This window comes from Sapajus apella, unplaced genomic scaffold (assembly GCF_009761245.1).
Source record: "Sapajus apella isolate SASKATOON/1434 unplaced genomic scaffold, GSC_monkey_1.0 scaffold81, whole genome shotgun sequence".
Classification (NCBI taxonomy): Eukaryota; Metazoa; Chordata; class Mammalia; order Primates; family Cebidae; genus Sapajus; species Sapajus apella.
In genome coordinates, this window is record NW_022437021.1 from 5813095 (window position 1) to 5828864 (window position 15770).

At 37.1% G+C, this 15770-nt stretch overlaps 1 protein-coding gene across 9 annotated transcripts in view; it reads right to left on the reverse strand.

Annotated features, from left to right (window-relative positions):
• CDK14 (cyclin dependent kinase 14) overlaps positions 1-15770 on the reverse strand; it is a 602339-nt gene that overhangs the window by 56947 nt on the left and 529622 nt on the right. Inside the window, exon 15 of one of the 9 annotated variants that reach the window (XM_032253083.1) lies at positions 4910-6115. The exons of the other annotated variants lie outside the window; for them this stretch is intronic. The gene's annotated coding sequence lies outside the window, so the exon portion shown is untranslated. Of the gene's footprint in view, positions 1-4909; positions 6116-15770 lie in introns of those variants that run through there. 9 annotated transcript variants of the gene reach the window in all.

The following is a 15770-nucleotide window of genomic DNA, read 5'->3' on the forward strand; positions in this document are numbered from 1 at the left end:
TCGTAGCCTAAACATCTAGGTCAGGCTGTACTTACAGGGGCACTCCACTTTCTACTCTAAGGCGCCAGTGCTAACAATTCCCTCACAAATTTCATACCCAGCCAGGAAGCTACCATCACATCTTACAGAGGGAATAGAAATGGAAGACGCCTATGTGGGTAAAATGTAGTTGTATACACATCATTATCTATTTGCAAATCCCTTTTCTTTTCTTTCTTTTTTTTTTTTGGAGACAGGGTCTCGCTGTTTGCCCAGGCTGGAGTGTAGTGGTGTGATCATAGTTCACTACAGCCTTGACCTCCAAGGGCCGAAGTGATTTCCCCACTTCAGCCTCCTGAGAAGCTGGGACCACAGGCACATGCCACCACACTGAACCTGGCTAATTAAAAAAATTTCTTTTTGTAGAGACGAGGTCTCTCTAACTTGCTCAAGCTGGTCTGGAACTGCTGGGCTCAAGTGATCCTCCTGCCTTATCCTCTTAAAGTGCTGAGATTACAGACATGAATCACCACACCTGGCCTGCAAATTCCCTTTTAAAATCCATTTTTATTTAGGACTATACAGCTTAATTTTATTCAAATGTACTCAGAATCCAGAGATAGCTAATGATTATATATGCATATGTGTGTACACATACATGTGTGGATAGATGGATGGATGGATAGATAGATAAATAAGCATTTAACCCAGGTATCTTTCTACTACTTGACTGATTCCCTGATGATGATATTAATGTTAAACATGATAATTTTAAAGTCAAACATAATTAGAAACTATGACAAGAATAAAAGTTATCAAGTGTTCTCATATCAAAGAGGAAACAAGTTGGTGATTATCCTGGATTTTTCATGCATGCTTCCAGACTTTAATGGGGAAAGAAAAAGGGGTTTGGTTTGAATCCTGGGACTTATAGCGCCACTTCAAATATAGCAAGTAGATAGCATCTACAATAAAGTGCAATTAATTGTCATATATGCAATCATAATCTGTTAGGAGAAAGGCAGCATGGTTTATATAGAGAGAGGGCATGTTTCGCCAATCATTTTGAGTTATCTGAGAGAGTAAATAAGCAGGAGATGTAATTTATTTAAACTTTCAAAAAGCTCTTGACAATGTTCTTCATCAAAGACAGTTTAGAAAAATAGAGTTAATGTGGGGCTGGGGAGAATGTTTTCTCCAGGAAAGAGAACTTGATGAAAGAGGGAAAATAATGAGTCAAACCAACATTTTCCATCAGAGAAGTGTTAAAAGTAACTAGTAGCCAGCATTAGTTGGATTTTCTTTCTAATATTAAAAATTATCTTGGAGTAAGAGAGAGAGTACACTCAAAAAAGAAAAAAAGGCAAATCTTACAGGACACGTCTGCCTCTTCCAAGTGACAAGATACCTAAAACCATGGGAAGGTGTGTATGTGTGCATGTGTGTGTGTGTGTGAGAGAGAGAGAGAGAGAGAGAGAGAGAGAGAGAAAGAGAGACAGAGAAAGAGAGAGAGACAAAGAGAGAGAAAGAGAGAAATAGGTGCTGGTGGAGATGGGGCTGTTGGAGCCCTAAAAGTGATGACACAGGTGATCATCAGATAATGCTGATGAAGCAAATGAAGTGTCTTGTCTACACCCACCCAATTTGTATGAGTTTGATTACTATGTCCTGCAAGATATATGATTAGAGAAGTCCGATAAAATTGAAGAAATTAAATAAGTATTATGTTTAAAAGTGGAAGGAAATAATTTCATTGATAGGTATGTGTATAATTAAAGAAAAAAAGGAGGGAGCTGAAAGAGACAGAAGAAGATAGAAAATGGAGGTTGTCATTGTGGAAGACAGTGTGGCGATTCCTCAAGGACCTAGAAATAGAAATTCCATTTGACCCAGCAATCCCGTTACTCGGTAATATCCAAAGGATTATAAATCGTTCTACTATAAGGACACGTGCACACGAATGTTCATTGCAGCACTGTTTACAATAGCAAAGACCTGGAAACAACCCAAATGCCTATCGATGATACAAATGCCCATCGATGATAGACTGGACAGGGAAAATGTGGCACATATACACCATGGAATATTATGCAGCCATAAAAAACAATGAGTTCGTGTCCTTTGTAGGGACATGGATGAACCTGGAAACCATCATTCTCAGCGAACTGACACAAGTTCAAACACTGCATGTTCTCACTTATAGGCGGGTGTTGAACAATGAGAACACATGGACACAGGGAGGGGAGCACTACACACTGGGGTCTGTTGGGGGTAAATAGGGGAGGGACAGTGGGGGGAGGGGAGTTGGGGAGAGAGAGCATGGGGAGAAGTGCTAGATGCAGGTGATGGGGAGGAAGGCAGCAAATCACACTGCCACATGTGTGCCTATGCAACAATCTTGCATGTTCTTTGCATGTACCCCAAAACCTAAAATGCAATAAAATTAAAAAAAAAAAAAAAGAAAAAGAAAATGGAGGTTATTCAGAATGGAAGTTGAGAGGAATGACTGGAAAAATTTGTAGAATGCAAAGGACAAAAGTGGTTTATTACTATACTTACTGTCTGAACAATAATGCCAGTTTAACCCCTTTGAAGTTAAGGGCTCTTTTAGGACACAAGATAGGAAAGATGTAGATTTACCCAACAGGTGTCTCTTCAAGGAAAAGCATCTAGTGACAAATTGAAATAGGCTTAAGGAGTTTGGGAAATTCAGAGAGGTTAGATATATACCAAGTTAATACGGAAGATGAATAGCTTCTAGTTGTAACCCCACCTTTTGAAATTATCATCAAGACAGTCATGCCTGTACACTGAACTTCCTTAGGGAGAGTGGCAGAAGAGTGGCCGGCCTGGCAAACCATTTCTTCCCTTTCCTCCATTAATACAGAAAATTGAGCATGGATTGTGAACGTTGCATTAGCTATCATTGTTGTCAACACTAGTCACTAATGACCCAATTGGGGGGAGAAGGGGTGGAGGAGAGAAGGTTCCAGTCAAACAACAGTTACTGTCTAGAAATGTAAAATACCTTTTTTGAGGTAATTAAAATTTTTTTGGCGACTTTAAAGACTGGCTTTCTTATGTGCAGTGCGGCATAGAACAGCTTGTAGGCAGCAGATCAATAAATTCCAGTTAACTTTCAAGTCATGTCGGCATGCAGCCCTGGCTGGTTTATTAATTTAAATTTCAGCTCCCTCTTAAAAAAAAAAAAAAAAAAAAAAAGGTATGTCTAAAGAAAGAAATAAGGCACTATATGGATTGCAGTGAGATTGCTCAATCAGAACAGGTCTTCACATACGTTGCTTATCAACATCAATAGGAAATCTTAAAACACTGAAGAGAATAGGTCAGCCCTCCCTCTGTCTTATCCAGTTAGTGTTTATCTTAGGAACCCTGACTACCTATTCTTTTTGTTTTTAAGAGAAGTTGATATCTGAAACACCCATGGCTTAACTTACATAAGCTTCAGCATATAGTTAAGTAAGAATAAAAAGGTGAAAATGAAAGGAGAGTGGTACAATCCATCTCAGTGTTCAAATCTTTAGGAAGGAATAGTCTCCTTTTTTTTAATTTTCTCTGTCCTTATGTCCCTAATACTTATCTAACTCTAAGGATATAACCCAAGAGTCTCATAGCAGCAACAAAATGCTAGAAATTGCTTATGTTTTTCTTTTTAATCATCCCTCTCTTGCTGATTCTTCACATTGTTTTTAACAATTTTTCCAAGCCCTCAAGTACCTACTAATGGATTACTCCTTTTTGGAGACTTGCTCTAGGCATTAGGATGCTTTAGAAATCTTGCTCCAAAATCATTGGTATTTTAAGGCACCAAACTAATTTCTATGAGACCATCAAAAATTACTATAATGATACAGCCGTGGCCCAAACACTGCATCCTCAAATTCAATGATTTCTGTCATCTGTGTCACTTCTCTCTTGTGTCAACATAAATAAGGAAAGCTGCCTGAATCTGTTAAAATGGTCAGAGTCTAAAGCTGCAGTTGAATTTTACTGCACCTACTGCATTTTTGATCCTGAAAGAAATATTTATGAAATGCCAATACCATTCAAATATAGCCCATAATAATAGATTCTCAAGCAAATGTTTTTTAAAAACAAATCCTTATGAAAAATTGCAAATATTTTCAGACCAATTGTGCCTTCATGAAATTCAGAGAACATTATCATTTTATTAATAGCTGTGATATGTATTTGAAAAACTAACAGAAGAATATGATTCTAAAAACAGATTTACACTTTTTATTTTTTACTGCTTTCAGTTTTAATCAAGGTTCTGGAGTTCCTCACTAACAGTGAAATTGTATTTAAATGGGGCCTTTAGGGTGTTCAAGCTACAGATTAATTAACTTGATCTGGTCAGGGTTTTGGAGGCACTGTGGTTCTTGAATCTCTAATTTTATCCTTAGAGGTAGCCAAAGCTCCTCTAAACATTAGCAACCAAATAACTACATAGATTATGATTGAAACATCTAAAATAATGCAGGCTTGTCAGAAGTCAGAATAAAAAAGCCAATGATAAGTGCAACGACATGACATCTCTCTAGTTTACAAATGCAGCTCTACCACCTCTTAGCTTAGTGGGACATTTAGGACATGAAGGAACAGCTCAGATCTCAGTCTCCTCTGCAAAATGGGGATAAGAACACCTACCTTAGAGGGGTGTTATGAATATTAATTGAAAGTACTCATGTAAAGTGCTCAGCGTGATGTCTGGCACACAGTAGGCACTCATTAAGTGAGATGTTCTCAGTATTACTATTATTATTATTTTAGAGGCAGGGTCTCACCCCGTCACCCAGGCTGCAGCACAGTGGCATAATCTTGGCTCACTGCACTCCTGGGATCAAGCGATCCTCCCTCCTCAGCCTCCCAAAGTGCTGGGATTGATTATAGGCATGAACCACTGTACCTATCCACTATTATTATTATTAACCTTACAATTGTGCTTTATGGCATGACAGCTATCTCTAGAAATAAAAGGGAAAGACAAAAGGTTAAGGAAAAAAGTTGCTTGTACTTGTTCTGATGCTATAGTGAATGGTCTTCATTTTTCTCTTTCCTACCTTTAAGAAGGACACAAGTACCCACTCACCTACTCTGTTTTTGAGGCAACTACATTTCCTGTACAGCTTCAAACATATCCTGGAATTTTCAGCTGCTCTGTGGTTTTAGGTGCCCCTTCCTGGAAGCCATCCCTGACTATAAACATCCCGCCTAGTCTTCAAGTTTTAGCTCAGATGCTATCTTTTCCATGAAGCATTCCCTGAACTTTACGAGGTCTGTCCCTGCTCTATTTTCACTGCATTTTATTTATATTTGTATAACAGTAATTTTCACATTTTACTGTGAGTGAATTATCTGTATCTTATGTCATCTGTTGCACTGTAAACTGCTTGACAATAGGGACCATGTCTTGTACATCTTTGGATCTCTTACAAAACCCATCTGAAATCTGTTGGCATTTAGTAAAAGTTTGCTAATTTGTCTTTTGGTTCTCAGTCAATTGCTTCACTTATTATCATGAAGATCTTTCTCCTTTAGAAACTTGTTATAGTCTTTTCCTATTGTTCCTGGTTTCCCTGAAACTAGATGCACATATTTCACTTTGTGTACAACATCATGTTAGATGCTATGGAATAAACCAGCTTTACCTGACGAAGCTTTATGGTTCCCTTGGAAATGGAAGGTAAGCACATATAATAATAAACCTGGTTAAATGCCATGCAATTATTATGAACTCTCAGACAGCAACTCAATAAGGGTCAAGAAGGCAACTTGAGTGAAGTATGCTAGAATATTTATATAAAGAAATGGGCTCTAGCCATTCTTCTTCCAAAAAAAGGCTTCTCTTGGCAATTTTTATATTTGACATTGACAACAGAGACATGGCTACAAGAAATATTTCACTTTTATTTTCCTCTGCCATAAGATAAACAACAAATAAGGTGAAGGTAAACAGCAATTTCTTCTCAGTCTGCGTGACAGAGAGAGAAAAAGGAGTGGCAGGAAGTGCGGCAAACTTCAGGTCACGGCCTTTGCGAAAGAAGGCAGCCACTACTCAGCCCTATTGATCACTGCTGTTAGAGATGCCCAAAGTGGTCTAATCTTCCTTTTTCTAAAAAAAATGAGATGCAGAAAAATATGTATTTTTATGTAAAATTGACATAGTTTTAAAAGTAGACTATTACCTTTAATATTTAAAAACACTGTTTTAGGCAAATGCCAGGCATATGGGCACTATCTGTTAAAGGCTTCCGGGTTACAACCTCCACAAGTGTTTTGAAAAAATAAGAGAAAGACACTATAACCATAGGTTGGAATGCCCTGGTTCGGCATCATGGAGAAGCTGGTAGCAGGGATGTCCCTGTAACTTATTTCTGTCTTTTTTTCTGACCTTACTTTCTGTGTTGTCTGTACTGACCTCTATTCACAGCTCAGTAACAATGACCCAGCTTTTGAATCTTTGTTTATCCCATCAAGCCTTATTATGCCGGAAGCTCCCAAACCTTCAGTTCTGCTTTTAATTTCTATCTCTCTTTCTCTCTTTGCTGCTATATCAACCTAAACGAAAGGACTCTACGTTGTACCACCAGACTTGCCCTAATTATCCTCACCTACTGCTTGCCCCTTCTGAGTTCTCTGAGGTAGCCAGTGAAGGTGCCATCTGACCAATTAGTTCATCTGAGTAAGTGGAGACAATTTTAATTCTTCTCTGTCCGTCTCCTCCCACTCTAACTACATGACTGCATCACACTGAGGATTTTTTGGAATGGCCCCCTATTGAGGGCCATGAAACTTACCCTTCTCAAAGACTGCTTCCACTTTACTGCTTCCTTTGCTTTACTCATATGGAAATCATTCCCATCCCCTGCATGAGACACACTCAGTACAAGTTTTGTGCTTTTTGCTGATGTGCAAAAATCTCTTGCATCTCTTTTCCCAATTTCCACAAATCCCTTTTCTTCATATCCTCATGCCAAACCAAGCCCTGGTTTGCTTTTCCTTCTGTCATGGTTATGCACAATTTTTACCAAGAAATAAGCTACATTATAAGATTGTCTAGATTTTGTTTTTTCATTTTAGGTAAAAGAAATGGAAAAAACCTCCCCAAAAATAGTTATCATAAAAGATCTGAAATCAATCTGTCTTTTATTTGTCATAGACTTAATGAAATTTGGAATTCTTAACAGTCACTGAGTACTTGTTATGGACCAAGCAAGTATTGTGCGAAATACTTTATCTTCTCATTTAGATCTTCCTAACAAACTGACAAGAGAGGCACCATTCCTACTCCTGATTTATAGCTGGGAAAACTCAGGCTTAGAAAGGTTAAGGCTCAGCCCAGGTTAAGGCTTACCCCAGAGCTGATAAGTAGCATAGCAGAGTTGAAGGCCCAGGCTGCTGGTATTAGCCAAATATATTAATCCCTATTCTATATTGCTTCCTGAGTTAGAGAGAGCTGCCTGAACTGAGTCAAGCCTACCACCAACAAAACTGATGTTAATGCAATGAATGATTAACAAAGGGCTCACTAACATAAGGTTAAAATAAAGGAAGCCCATGATCACTCCACATCTTTTTGCAAACAGATACAACAGAACTCAGATTAAACAAAAGAGTTGGACCTAAGGTTCTGGCTTCAGGACAGTCTGTTTTACACAGATCCTCTCATACAATGTCAAGGGAAGAAAAAGCACTTGTTAAATTTATTTCAACTTTTCAAAGGAAGTCATGTAAAATGTACTTTTAGAGGAGTCAGCTTGTTTTCTTATTTAGTCTTTGTTCTCTTGCTATTTATTTCTATTAAAGAGATTGCCTCTCTCCACAATCCTTGGTTCTAAAAGGACCTTATTTGAGCATGTGAAGAGGTTGCCCAAATCCTTCTCATTCGTGTCACCATTGCTCACTTTTGCCTTTCATCCCTTCCTAAAGAACAGAACAGGAAAAAGCACACTGTTTTTCTCTTTTTAAAATTGTAAGGCTGTTTAAAGTTCATTCCAATTCAGTGTTGTCCTGGTTGTATGTTAAGTCTCAGAGTTTTTTTCTTTTTCAATGAGATTAAGTAGGGAAACTGTATTTCATCTTGAAAGAAAGAAAGGAAAGGAAAGAAAATGAAAGGTGACAGAGAAAGAGAGAGAGGGAAAGAGAACAGGGGAAATAAAGAGAAAGAAATGAAAGAAAGAAGGAGAGAAGGAAAAGAAGGAAGGAAGGAAGGAAGGAAGGAAGGAAGGAAGGAAGGAAGCCAGCCAGCCAATACACAGAAGGCTGAAATGTTTCCTGAGCTCTCCCTAGTAAAGAAAACCAAAATAATCCTTGCTGTGGTCCTGGAGGTTACTGTACTTAGCTCTAAAAATCCCAAGAAGGAAACATGGAAAATCATTCATTCAAACTTTCGGCCACTGTATCCTTTGTTGAAAAATATCTTAGGTAGAAACATAAAGTGTAAAACAGATTAAAGTGGAGCTACTTTGATGGGGAGAGTGATGGGGTTGAAGCCCTGCCCAGCGTTCCTCTCCCTTCCCATTGCCTCCCAAGAGAGACCTTCAAGGGAATCTGAGGAGCAGTGACTGCTTTGAAATTTGTTTTGGCCACAACTCACTGGAAAAAATGCATTTTATTAAGTGACTCAGTGTAGATACAAATGCACATGCACACATACAGCTGAAACAAAAAATTCATGAAATGATACTTATTTTTACTACATGTGATTATCTCAGACATTTTCCTTTCCCATTTAGTCTATTGTACTTGAGAAATACTTTTCCCAGTTTAATAGATTGATATCACTATCCATTAAGGGAGCTAAAAAACACTGCATTTGGCAACTTAATCCTTAAAATAATTCTATAGATTAAGAAATACTTGCTCCTGTCTGCATTTCCTCCCTCCTGAAGGAACAATGATGAAGAAAACATGCAGTAAAAAGTGGTAAGTGGAGGACCCCGAATTTGGACGCAGGGCTGAATCACTTAATCTAACGACAGATTTCCTTCCCGAGGAGTTGGAAACCCAGACCTAGAGTGATGTCTGCTTGTTATTGCAAACCAAAGGACAAGTCAACCTGGCTCCCATCACATGGACCAGAGAAGCAGGGAAAGCCAGCACTGAGGCAACAAAAAGATGGAGAAAGAAAGAGATCTTATCTCGGCTGGAGTCCCTGTTTCCAATCTATGCACAAGGCCCTGTTTTACTTTTGTCCTTGATTCTATAACATATCCTATATATCCTCATAATCTCCCATTTTATAAAAATGAAGAAAGAAAGAAAAAGAGAAAGAAAGAAATATAAATCACAGGATAGTACTGACAATACATTTAACAATCAGCTATCATTAATATACATAAAATCTATTTATACTACAAAATTATCCCCTAACATAAAAAAATTCCACTCCACTTAAAAGAACAATAATAAAAATATTTCTGGTAGATTTAAAGAAAGTGAAAGAGAATGCAAACATATATTTGCAGAAAGAATTCCCAAGGTCTATTGCTTTTCACCCTTAAGATTGTCAATGTACTATGTCAGCCCAGTGGCAACCACAGGATTTAAAGGTTTTATTAAACTCTCTTCACTAACTTAAAAAATCCATCTCAAATGCCATCTATTTAAGTGTGTGTCCCTTTTCACCTTTTTATTTTAGCAAGCGGCTCTAAGAAATACACCTTTTAAAAAATCTAGCCACAGAAAGCCTATAATAAGGCTTCAAACATATGCACTTCCACACCAAATCACAAAATGGGCTTTTATAAATTTCTTTCTACAAAAATAAATAAGAGAAAGTAATAAAAAAGATAAAGCCTTCATACAGAATTGCAGCAATTATATCCCCACAGCTACACTACAACCCAAAACTTTGCAAAGGCTTTGATTATTGAACCATGGCTGAAGTGAATAATTTGCTTTTCACTAAGAAAACAAGCACATTCATTCTCACCACAATGGAGAGAGGCAGTTTTAATTAAACCTTATCAAAAGATGAATAAAGAATAAACTCAATACCCATTCCACAGAACTCTATTTTCATCTGTTTAGTTTAAGCTTGCCATGTTCATGCAATAATTATCCACTGTCCAAGGAATGCCGGAGTTGTGTTAATGTTGGTAAAGATTTAATTAGCTCAATTATCTGGAGAGTATTGAAGTGAGGCTCAGCACAGTATAAATTTCTTCAGGCTTTATACATACCTCTCATCAAAATACATGAAACTGAAATCTAAGTGAACAAAAGACTCTTACTCTAAAACTCCACAATTGAAACAGTTCCATACTTCATAATTTTATTACTCCAATTAAACACACACACACACACACACACACACACACACACACACACATACACACACAAAAGTCTTTAGAAAAGTAGAGCTCATAAGTGCGGGCTTATCTTGGTGTGAGTGTGTGTATGCGTGTGTGCACAGTGCATACAGTTAACTTCCTGAATCTGTAAATATGTTCTTAGAAAGGTAATTAAATCTGCCTTTTAAATAAATATTAACATCCAAAGTACAGTCCTTTAAAACATTTTTATTTTTTCAATGTAGCCTTCATATTACTTTTTTCCCCAGAAAGCAAGGCATTTAAATAGCATTGAAAGCACAGTAACACAGATAACTGTTTCAATCTGTCAGACACCAGGGACAGACAGTAGGGTTCATTTCAGAAAGCAGATTGGCCCCCAGCGGTCTGACCTTCCTGGTGGGAAAGGGAACACAGCACTGTGCTTGACAAGCTCAGCAACAAAGAGGTATATTCAGGTCCCCCCAATTCAGACACGCTTCTCACAGGGAAAAATGCAAAGCCGGGGAAAGAAATGCACCACTTCCAGCAAAGCAGAGTTTACTTAGATCAGAGACAAGCATTTCAACCATAACAAAAAATAACACATTTAGGAAAGCAGCAAGCACAGTTTTATCCACAGTTATAACTTGAGAAAGCTCTAATCTGGGCATTGTCAATGTCTTAGCTTCAAACCTCACCTGTGATCCACACCCACTAGCATTATAACATCAGTGAAAATCCCAAATATGATTATCCTGATAAAAGATTTCCTAATTACTCTCTCAATGAAGAGGGCATAACTTTTCTCTTGGAAGCTGGCTCATGCGAATTTCAAAGTATGCTTTATCTTTCTTTTTACATGTTGTAAGTTTTGCCTTTTCTTTGAAACCCAGATGGACATTTCCTTATCTTTTAGACCCTTAGATAAAAAGATTTTTCATTACCTCTATTTTTCATTTTGCATTTGTATAGGGTTTTTAAAGAAAGTTTCAAAACGAGACAAAAATCCAGCAAAAGAATAAGAAAACCATTAAACACTGATAAAGGAATATCCTTAATTTAGAAAACCTCAAGCTGAATTAGTTGCTATATGTAAGTATGTATATATTTTTCCAAACTCCAAGGTAAAGTTTTATTGTATATCCCACTTGACCAGTTACAAGGAGTGTTTAGTCTGTATGTTCATAATTTTATATATGTATATATGTGTGTGTGCATATGTATATATATAAAATGTGTTAAGATATCACATATTTTGAAGCTTTCAGCTTTATGTGGAAGACTACAAATTTTAAAGGTACTCACAACTACCCATATTACCCTTATAAATAAGTACATTGCTGTTTTTTTAAATTCAGAGTCTATGTTTTAGTACATAACTTTCCTGAACTATAGACATTATGGGCATTAAGGCTCAAACCAACTAGTGAAGTTGAAATGAGCCCTGATTTTGGATCCATAAATATCTGGATAATTAAACACTCCTCTTTGTAAATGTGTAGATTATCAGAAAGACTTATGGTGAAGAGTAGACCATCATATACTACATAGGACATCATATTTTAGAAAAGAAGGCATAGTTTTGAAAACTGGACACAGACCAAAATCAGAAACTCATGTTGCAAGATAAAAGATAAGGCTGGTCGAGTGCTAAGACAACTTGAACTGCCAAAATAATTTGCCTCTATTTTAGGCATAAACACTTCTGTTATCAGAAAATGCTATAAGGAAATAGGGCAAAAATGATCCATGCCAATAAAAAATTATTTTCTATCTGCCTCACTTTTTGAGCCATCTTCTTTAGGAAGTACACAAGTCTCTTTTCAGCTGGCAAAGAAAGATACAAGTGTAGGTTGGTTTTACCTGGTTCTCTAGCCTGCAAGCACTTTGATGGTATGACTCACTGAGTCTGGCTCTAAAAGACATCCTTGGAACTTCAGAGTATTTTGTGTAAGAACAAAGGGTGCTTGGGTTCAGTTTGCAACATAAGTCATTTTTACCACACAAATTCCCTTCTTTTGTGCTGGCAAAGGGGGATGCTTTGAGCCCTTTGGGTTTAGAAGATCTTCAAACAGACAATAGTATGCAAACAACCCTCAAGAACGTAACTTTGCTAGGACAACCTCAAGGCTGAGACCAAGGCTTTGAGAAAGGCCCCTTCAGCTGATTTCCTTCTGCTCTTCACCCCAAACAAAGCATGACTGACAATACTGAAATCTCCCTCTTTGGATTAAACCCCCTTTGCAGGAAAAGTATGCAAATGCTATACGTGGCTCCCTTGTCTGAGGCTACTCTTACCCAGCTATCTTTTCTCTGTCTGGCTCACCCGTATAGACTATCTATGCCTGACACCGAGACCAGCCTTCCAATTCAATATCTTTCACAGCTCTGACAGTCAGATCCCTGGGCCTGCCACTGCCTCTAAAAGGGGCTCATTTAGTTGTAATCAACTATGCCCTGCATATTTCCTAACGTATGGTAATTGTGCTAAAAGCCAAGAAGTGAAGCATTCATTCTAGTTCTGATTTAAATCTTTTTTTTCCCCTCAGCAGTCTTCCTACCTCTCCCTCCTTTTCACCCCCAAACCCCTGCCCCCTAATTTTCTGTTTTTGCTTCTTTCTAGTAACATTTCAAACAAACAGATGAAGGTGGAAATTGGAAACTATAGGAAAATAAACAATTCAAAAGGCAGAGCTTACTGAATGATGAAGCTTTGCATGGGAAGTCACAAGAAAGTGAAAAAAAATTAAAAATGAAACACATTGCTTTTGCAGACAGAAATATATATGTATACAAATATATAAATACATGCATATTTGAATATTACATAAAATAGCCAATTAATAAGCTGGTTCGGGGTCTCAAGATATGTTTGCATATACACACAATAAAAAATTCCACAAACTCTTTTTTTTCTTTTTTGAGACAGCGTCTCACTCTGTTGCCCAGACTGGAATGCAGTGGCGCAGTCTCAGCTTACTGTAACATCCGCCTCCCAGGCTCAAGCAATTCTCCTGCCTCTGGGGTAGCTGGGATTACAGGTGCATGCCACTACTGCCCAGCTAATTTTTGTACTTTTAGTAGAGACAGGATTTCACCATGTTGGCCAGGCTGGTCTTGAACTCCTGACCTCAAATGATCCACTGGTCTCGGCCTCCTAAATTGCTGGGGTTATAGGCGTGAGCCACCATGCCCAGCTTAAATTCATTTTCTTAATAGAAATGTTCTCAAAATTTATTTTCACTCTGCATTACAAATAGTACAAACAAAAGATAATGATTTTGCCTCCCCAGTCTCTCTACCCTTAAGCTGCAGATAAGAAATGAATAAGGTCAAGAATCTTAATTTCTGACCTTTTGCAAAAGGTTCAGGTCTGGGCAAGTGGGAAGTGGACCTCTGAGGACTGTATTATGTTCTTGCAGGTAGATCAACAATGCCATGATCAGGAGATGTTTGGTGGGTAAGGTGAAGTACTAAAAAAATTATTTACCTCAAAGACTTTCCATTAGCTATAAGCTGTTAAGCTATAGTCAAGTGGATCAAACTGGAAAATAGTCATGGCTGTTTGCAACATCTCCATCCTCTCAACCCACAAAGCAATGTTGTAGAATTAGTCTTGGCATAGGAAAGTACATACTGTTTCATTAAAAAGACTCAACATCCCCTAACCCCCCAAAACCCTCACCTTTTGGGATGCCCATTGATATTAGCAGCAGGTGAAGAATCTGGAGTCCCAAATTCTTATGCCAATAGGACTCCTTTAGCTTCTCTTTTTTGCTTTTGGCTAAATTATGTTTTCATGCTATCTCTTAATCTTCTGGATACTGCTATTTCAAGGATTAATTTTCAGCACTTCTTAGGTGTAATAGAAAGTACTTTAAATGTTAACTCATGGAATGCCCTGTGGTTATAAAATGAGCTTAGCTTGCATAGTATCTGACTCTTCATCATAGATCTATCGAGGAAAATCTGGTAGTGAGATCGCATCAAAGAGCTTGGACTTATCCAAGGGGACTCCGAGGTTGGATTATAGTGAGAGCCTACTATTGTTATAAAAATGTAAATTAACTAACTTTCTTAATTATACAATAAAATCTGTAAAACCATTTTCTATGTTAAAATAAGGACATAGCAGTTCAATATACTTCCTTTCACTCATTCTTACGTATAAATTCTATATGTACAAGGAAAATATTCTACTTCTTTCACTTTATCACATGTATTTCTCCATGTTACTTTGCCTTAATAACTTGTAATTTTCAAGACTATCATATTTCATCTGCTTTGGTAAACTTTAATTTACTGATTTTAAAAATATTTAAATGGTCTACCCTGTTCTTAAATAATTTGTTTTATCTGTTTTACATTAGTTGTTTCAACATTTTTTTCATTGTTAGCATAATCACCACTGAAAATTCTAGTTAGTTACTAAACATTAAGGTGGTTTAAGGAATTTGGCTAGACAGACTTTAATATTGTCAAATACTTCACAGTGTATTTGTGTTTAGGCAAAACTGGGCTTGAAACTACAGTTAACTCTTACATGGTCTTAAAGAACATAGACAGGAGTGTGAATTTATTCATAAAATAAGACCATGAAGATACTGAATTCTTAAACATTTCTTTCAACTTTGAAAATGACTTAAAATATTATCCCTAGAAACTTGCTTTTCCATTTTTTGCATTTCCCCCAAATGGTGCCAATATATCTTAATATATGAAATTTAATATATTCACAAAATTTAAATTAAGGGGATTGTTACTCATTTTACAAAAGATATGTGAATAGAAAAGGCATATTATTTCACCTAAAAGAATTTACATATTACTTTTAAGAAACATATTGTAACATGCTGATAAATGTATCATCAAGAAACCATGTTTATAACAAGAGTCACAAAATATCAGGGCTGGAGGATGAAAAGAAGGAGAAGAGTAAGTGTTGGTATAATCGCTAACATTAAATTAGGCATAAATGTGAATGGAATCTTGTTTATTTTCTTATTTTAAAGACATGACCTAACATAATAAATTCAAAGAAGAAAAAAAAGTACATCTTTTAGCATTGTTAAATGATTCCTAAAGGATCTCCTGCCTTGAAGGTTTTGGTTCTTCTATGTGTGACCATGAAGTCATACATATTTTCCATGGGCAACAACATTAAAATCCAAACTCTTTGGCATGTCATTCAAGACCCTCAGAATCAGGCTTCAAATGAGTTTCTCAGTCCATGTCTTCTCATTCTCCCTGTCCCTAAGCTTTATCACATCCGTCCCTAAAGATGCTGCACATTGTGACACAGCTTTGTTCTTGGTGTTTGTTTCTTCTTTTTGAAAATATCCTTTTCTTCCTGCATGCCTATGCAAAATCCAATGCCTTCTTTTGTTCAAAATCTCTTCCTTTGGAAAAACTTCTGTAACCTCCTCCAACAAAATTAATTTTTCCCTCATTTGCCCTCGCATATAGCTTCATGCAAAGTTCTGCTATACC